Genomic DNA, 7,040 nt, shown 5'->3' on the forward strand with positions numbered 1-7,040 from the left:
TTTTCTTAAGCAGCTCTTCTTTCCTTTGTTGCTGCGGCTATAAGCCAATCAGCTCTCAGCTTGGTTTTTTCCACAAACCAACCCAAACTGTCTCCAAACAGTGTGGGTTGTGTGTCAAGTTGACCTTGATGTTAACAGTTCCTGATACATGTTCAACTTAATCAGCAACAGGCGGATACAAATGTGCAAACAGCATTATTAATTTAAGAACAAAAGGATCAGTGTGATTTTATATGAATCACATAATACATAGTTTCGTATCATTTTCCATCACACGTAAAAACAGAGTCTCACCGTATTGTCGGGCAGGAGGATCTGGACTCATTTATTACTTAATATCTTCCCCCATCTAGCGGTCATTAGAGGTTAGTCTTGAATTGATTTCTGTCGTGCAATATTTTAGATATAAATGTTTACATTTTCTATTACAGAACACGGCAAAGTATAGTCAACCAGTTCTAACCTTTTGAGAAAAACTTTAACTTCAAAGTAGGTGAATCTATTTACTTAGATTGAACCAATCGGATCACAGTTTATTTACATAACATCAATGCTTTGAGTGCTTTAGATATAAGGACATCATGGCGATCTTTCTGCTCACACCTCAGTCAGTCTATAATTCTGTACTATGTGTTTCTATAGCTTCCAACTTTCACGAGTTTCTTGAATCTGTGGAGAAAAGTGCAGACTCAGGTACTTTCTTATTTGTGAACTTTTATACATTTTATGTAATTTATTTATCATCTATAATGTTTTATTACTTTTCATTTATAGATATAAGGACACAAAAACAGTTCATATACTCAATGAATTGTTACAAGATAATCTTTTCTAGAGAATGTTTACCATTTGTTAAAAGACTGATTTATTTCTAAAAGTTTATGCAGTGGGTTAATTTGTCACATGGAGGCAGAAGGGGTGAATCTGATATACCCCTCTTCCATCATCAACTATTCATCGAGTCCTCCAGTAGAGCTTGTACAACCAAAGAAACGCATACAGCGGTCACCGGCGGTTCTAAGTTACATCTAAAGAGGTCTAGGCCTATACACACTGTTCCACCTGAGGTAATAAAATGTTTTGGGGTAAAGGTATTTTCATGAGGCGATCTGTGATCTAATTATAATAGGCTTTGAAGCTCTCTGCAACAGGTGCAGAGTGGTGCAAGACTGTGTTTGAAAGCATAAAGAGGAATAATGTTTCTGGGGTATCTTAAGGCCTTTTTGGGTCTGTAAGTGCAGAGCAGAGGCTCTGATGCAGGTGGTTTCAAGGCCTCTGTGGAAGTCTACGGCAGATGACTCTGGACTGTTCCCGTGAGAAATAGCTTCCTAAGTATTGGGAAAGATCCCGGCTTTTAAAAGACGTGAAAGCCTCTTCGAGAGTTCTGTGGCTAAGCAAGGTTCATTATCTTACCATAAGAGCAGGGTGATACTGACCTGCAACATCATCTTGCAGGTGTTTGATGGTATGAGTTGAGATCATCTTTGTTAAAAACAAAAAAAACAACAACAAAAAAAAAAAACAGGAAAATCTTCCAATAGGATATACTGGGGTCAAGCTTCAATTTGTACAATGATAGATCTCAATTTGCATATATTGAATAATGTATGGTTGAACACAGTGGTGGAGATTTCAAACACCAGTATGTAGAGAAGGTGTGGCAATCACATAATCAGTTGTGAAAACTGGATAAAAATGTGTGTTCCTTGTGTGATTATTAGACATATTCTGGACTATGCCTCGTTTGTATGTAACGCTGAGCTCAAAATAAATAATGGACCTACTACTCTCTTCAATTAATTCTGCATCTTTATTTTCTGTTTAAAGAGGACTTAATAAAATTACTGGAAGGTGGGGAATATCTAGTAACACAGTGCCGAGTCCGCTAAACGTAGATCCCAGCCTTTTATATGGCCTCTTCCCTTTAATTCTACTGACTATAATTAATGTAAACCTTGTCGATTCTGGTGTTTGCTGTATAGAGGTAGCGAAAACTTTGCTAAAACAATGAAAAATTTGCATCCTGTGAAGTTTATTGAACAATATAACATTGTTCCTTACCCAGAGCCATAACACATCATTGATGGATATCACACTGATGTGAGGGCGGTATGAGCCAACTCAACTGTATTTCCTGATTGTTTTATTCTGCAGGATGTGATCCAAATATTAAAAAAATCACAGGTTTGTTTAAGAGGACATAGTCGAACGATTTGGGCTTACTGTTATTTTAATACTAGTGGTAACTATTAGTAAATACAACAATCTGACCATCCTCATGCTGCATTGAGGGGTGATGGGGAGATGGTACCAGATGATGTTTAGGTATGTGGTTATGTTAATTTATTTTTGTTCCTTTATATTCACGTATTTTGCAAGTGCGTATGTTATTGAGTTTAAAACCATCCATATATTATGCAATTATAGAAAATACAGAAACTGCATGAGACTTCTCTTGACTTGCTAGAAGTTCAGACTGTAGCAAGCTTAGCATTAGTAAATGGAATAGGTGTCATTTTAAGGATTCATTTAAAGTATTCATGAGGTATTTCTCCTAACATCGATGTATCGACAGTGGCAATACAATAGATAGCATAACAAGAATTATAGGTGTATAATAGTGTAGTTACCCACAATGGTTAAAGTGTTTGAAAAGAGTTGTATAAAAAAATAGTTGGTTGGTTCGTGGCATAAAGTCATGAAACGGTGAAATGAGGTCATAAAAAGAGTGTTTACAGGGGAAAGTGCTTTAACATTGAATTAGACAAACTAATAACATAAAACAAGGGAGTTTAGAGATTCTGTGTCCTTTCATAATGATTTCTGCATATGGCAGGCTGCTGCAAAGGATCCTGGGTAGGCTTCAGCAGACCTCAGTGTAAGATATATTAATAATATTAATCATAATAATACTAGTCAGAGGTTACTTGACTTGTAATCAGAATGTTGCTAGTTCAAGCCCTACCACTGCCAAGTTACCACTGCTGGGTCCCTGAACAGCAATGAATCCTCAATTGTATTATTAATACAATCCAATACACATGCCTAATGCTCAGCTGTCAACTGCAAAAACATTCTGACATTCTGAGCATTCGAACAGTAAGAGGAACAAAAAGAAAGGAGTGACGGACTGTACACGTCTCAATCATTTAGCCTTTTTACATGTTGTTTTAGTTTACTGCAATCAAGGCCTGAAACTGGAGTCTACAGACCAGGCAAAAATATTTAAAATATTTAATGCGTTTTTATTTTTTCAGTTTCAGTGTTTCAATGAGACTCAGGAGACTCCAGCATATGCAGAAGCTCCGAGTTGTCGATCTCCAGGCGCAAACCCGTCCCTGCAAGTTTGGGGTGCATGTTCTGGATCACGGGAAACAGACCATCCATCACCCAACATCTGCTTCTGCTGCTGCGGAGGTTCCAGATCCAGCACGGAGGCAGTGAGAGGTTCCTGGCCCAGAGATTGGTCTGCAGCCGGCCTGATGGTACTCGGCATGTATTGGAAATGCTGTGGTTGTATGCTGTGCGTAGCCCAGGGGGTGCTGGGGTGGAGCTGTGCCAGTTGCCTGCTCGGGTAGCAGGCAGGCCAGTTCTGAGCTTGTGGAATGGCTTCCATGTTGTAGCCGGAGGGCGGGGCAGGCTGGTAGGGGTTGAGCACGAGGTTGGGCAAGGCACTCACGCTGGCCGTGCGCTTCATGTACTTGTTGGAGAGATGGGCCTGCCGCTCCTCCTTGCGCTGCGCCAGAGCCACGTACAGCGGCTTGGTGCCTACAACGCGCCCATTCATCTCCGTCATGGCCGTGGCGGCCTCCTCCGGCGAGGAGAAACACACGAAGCCGAACCCTTTGGAGCGGCCGCCCTCCATCATCACCTTGGCACTTGTGATGGTCCCGAACGGAGAAAACTCCTTACGTAGACGCGCGTCGTCCAGACCGTCGTCTAGGTTCTTGACGTACAGGTTGTCTCCCTGGTAGTGAGTCATACCGTCCTGCTTCATCTGCTCAAACTTTCGTTTCAGCCCTGTCTGCCTCTCGCCTTTCTTCTGGGCATAACCCACATACACCTTCTTCCCATTCAGCTCCTTCCCATTTATCTCATCCACAGCCCTCTGGGCATCCTCGTGCCTCTCGAAGTTCACAAAGCCAAAGCCCTTGGACTTGCCGCTCTCGTCGGTCATGACGCGAGTGCTCAGCGTTTGGCCGAACTTGCTGAAATCATCATGTCTCCACCCCAAGGGAATGTTAGGTCTCTTCTAGAATATCCTTCATCATCTCTGGAAGGTCAGGCAAGACCTCACAGATGGCGGTGTGTAACCATGTTTGCCCCAAGTCAGTCATTTCTGGAATCATGGATGATTGCTTACTGTACAAATAAAAGGAAAAACTGTCATTACACTGATATCAAGTATGTGTATATATAAAAAAAACCTTTTCATTTTGTGATACGTTTCTTACATAGTATGTGTGAATTTTTAGTATGGTTTCCATCACAGATCATGTTTACCTCGACAATACACTGTGTTTCAGTGGAAGGACTTGGTGCCCATTAACAATGTACAATGGTAAAAATCTACCAAGTTGTTAATGTTAAGACATTCCAGCCTTGAACTGTGTTTTGTCACAAAGTACAGATGGTATTCAAAATGAACGTCAGCGTTATGTATATCCATTACAAAATACACAGATGTATCATTTTGAATTAAAATAATGAGAAGTTCTCCAAACTCCATGTGCTCATCATTTTTTGACACAAGAAAATGTCCTTTTTTATATGATGCACCCTTACACTGCACCTCTGTGGAAACACTAGTACTGTGTTCTGAAAAGCCAAACTCTCTAACTGCATGTTTAATTGCATCACTGTAAAGGTTGGGGTAGAAGGTACAACTGTCTTTGACTTGCAGAAGCTGACAACGTCCAGGTCCAGCTGAAAGACATGCCTGAAACATCTTCTGTCTTTTGGATAAATTTAGGCAGATATTTTTTAAAGTTTTTCAAATGCCTGGCACACCTTTTGAAGTAGCTGCGTTTACTTTCAAAACGCATTGTCCACAACCTAATCAAGGGGCCAAATTTCAAAATTAGTGCTGGATAGTGTCGCAAGAAATTATGTTTTGGTCTTAGTGGACTCTCACTGTCACGGAACGCTCGCCTCCCCCGAGTCACGTGGTTTGGCCCGCCACGTGCAGTGGGAGGGTGGTTTTGTTTGTAACCACACCTGCACACACCTGCACCTTGTTCGTCCTGCCTCTCGTCCTGCGGCACCCGGGCCACCGCACGCTACACTCAGGAAATAAACGCAGATTCTAGATATTCTTGGATTATAATGTCAAGATAGGCCACCTGTGACAAAGAAATCGTCTGTGTGCAAATCATATCAACAATATCTTTAAGCTGGAGAGTTAATTTACACACATCATCATCTGGATTTTGCACTTTGTCACCAATTAATAAAGGCAGCAACATTAGGAAATTCCAATTCTGGATAGCTTGACCTGAAAGCTTGGACACCCCAGAGTTAACAGAACATAGCTTTGTAAAAGCATCAGATCCTTTGCACTTGAACTGCTTGATGTGCCAGTTCAATAATGAATATGTAAGGCATTTTTTTTTCTTAATGAAATGCTTCAAGTACAGTGCAACGTCATAGAACAACACACACTCAAATATGTCAAGGCCTAAACAAGGTGGGAGACCAGGCTGACAAACATGAAAAGATATCAGAGTATTGAAAACAGTTTACCTTTATGCCTTTGATATCTCGACTGTCCACAGCTTCAATGTCTAGATCACCAACAGCATAATTAGAACTTTCAGGGGTGCCCTGGGGACCACGTACATTTGGATCATCACTCTGAAACTCACTTCGTATGATTTCACAGTACCTGCAAAATTAAAGTAAGTTTTCAGTAAACCCGCCAATGCTGTGTAAACCCAAATTATAACCAGCAATACAACAAAGAGCCCCGTGGATCGTTTCACCACCTACAATAATTCCATTTACATCCAAATCTTTTAAATCCACTAACATCTCTGAGAAAACCTTAGCACTTCCAATTTTCCAATTAAGTCATTTAATTTTCCAATTAAGTCATTTTCTCCACACAGTAAGACAAGGGACGTGATCGATATCGGACCGTACACGAACAGGTAAATTTGCCAAAAAAAGACAGACTGCGACAACGTTGTCTTTTTTCTTAGCAGAGCTGAAGGGATTTACAATTTCAAAAGCATTCTGGTACAGAATTAGCATCAGGCATCATGGATTTTCAATGAAGAACTGGTTGGACTTCACAAGACTGAAGACACAAGACACTGAATTCGTCCATAATTCTGATTCTAATAAACTACTTCATGTTTGTAACACAGGTATGTATTTGAACATCTTTTTGAATACTTGAGCTCTTGAATATGTTGTCCTTAGTGGTCCCGGATGACAGACAGAACAGATCTGAATCCTTAACACAATCACAGATTTTAGCAATAGCATTATCTGTTAGACACATGTCAAAACATGTTTTTTAAAAGTGAATGTAGTTTACCCAAAGTATATTCCTGTCTCTACTTATGCACATTTTACATCTCTTCAACAACAGTCTGTATTGTTGAAGCTGGAAGAAGGTGATGCCCTTCTAACTGTAGGTAGAATAGACATACATTCCCAAGAAAGGTCTCCTTCAAATTCGGTGGCAACTGAATGCTTTCATTTGTTGTTGCATCATTTGAGCTCTGGGAAGCATCCTCAAGTACAAATGAGAGAAATTGTTTTCTTGTACATGTCACATAGGTTATGCTAGCAGTCGAACATTCTTGATGTTTCCTAGACATATGAGCAGTAAATGATGATTTCACGGTGAACGTATTTTTACAACCAGTTACTGGACATGCCACAGGTCGTCCCTCCACTATATGTTCTTTTAAGTCACAAGTTCTTCGCTGTGTGAATTTGACGCTCACAGCGAAATTGCACATTTCAAATCTGTAACAACGGCTCTAGCAGTAACAGAGGGTGCAGGCACACTGTGAACACAATAGAAATGA

Source organism: Electrophorus electricus, unplaced genomic scaffold (genome assembly GCF_041902795.1).
Source record: "Electrophorus electricus isolate QZ-2024a unplaced genomic scaffold, ASM4190279v1 Scaffold32, whole genome shotgun sequence".
NCBI lineage: Eukaryota > Metazoa > Chordata > Actinopteri > Gymnotiformes > Gymnotidae > Electrophorus > Electrophorus electricus.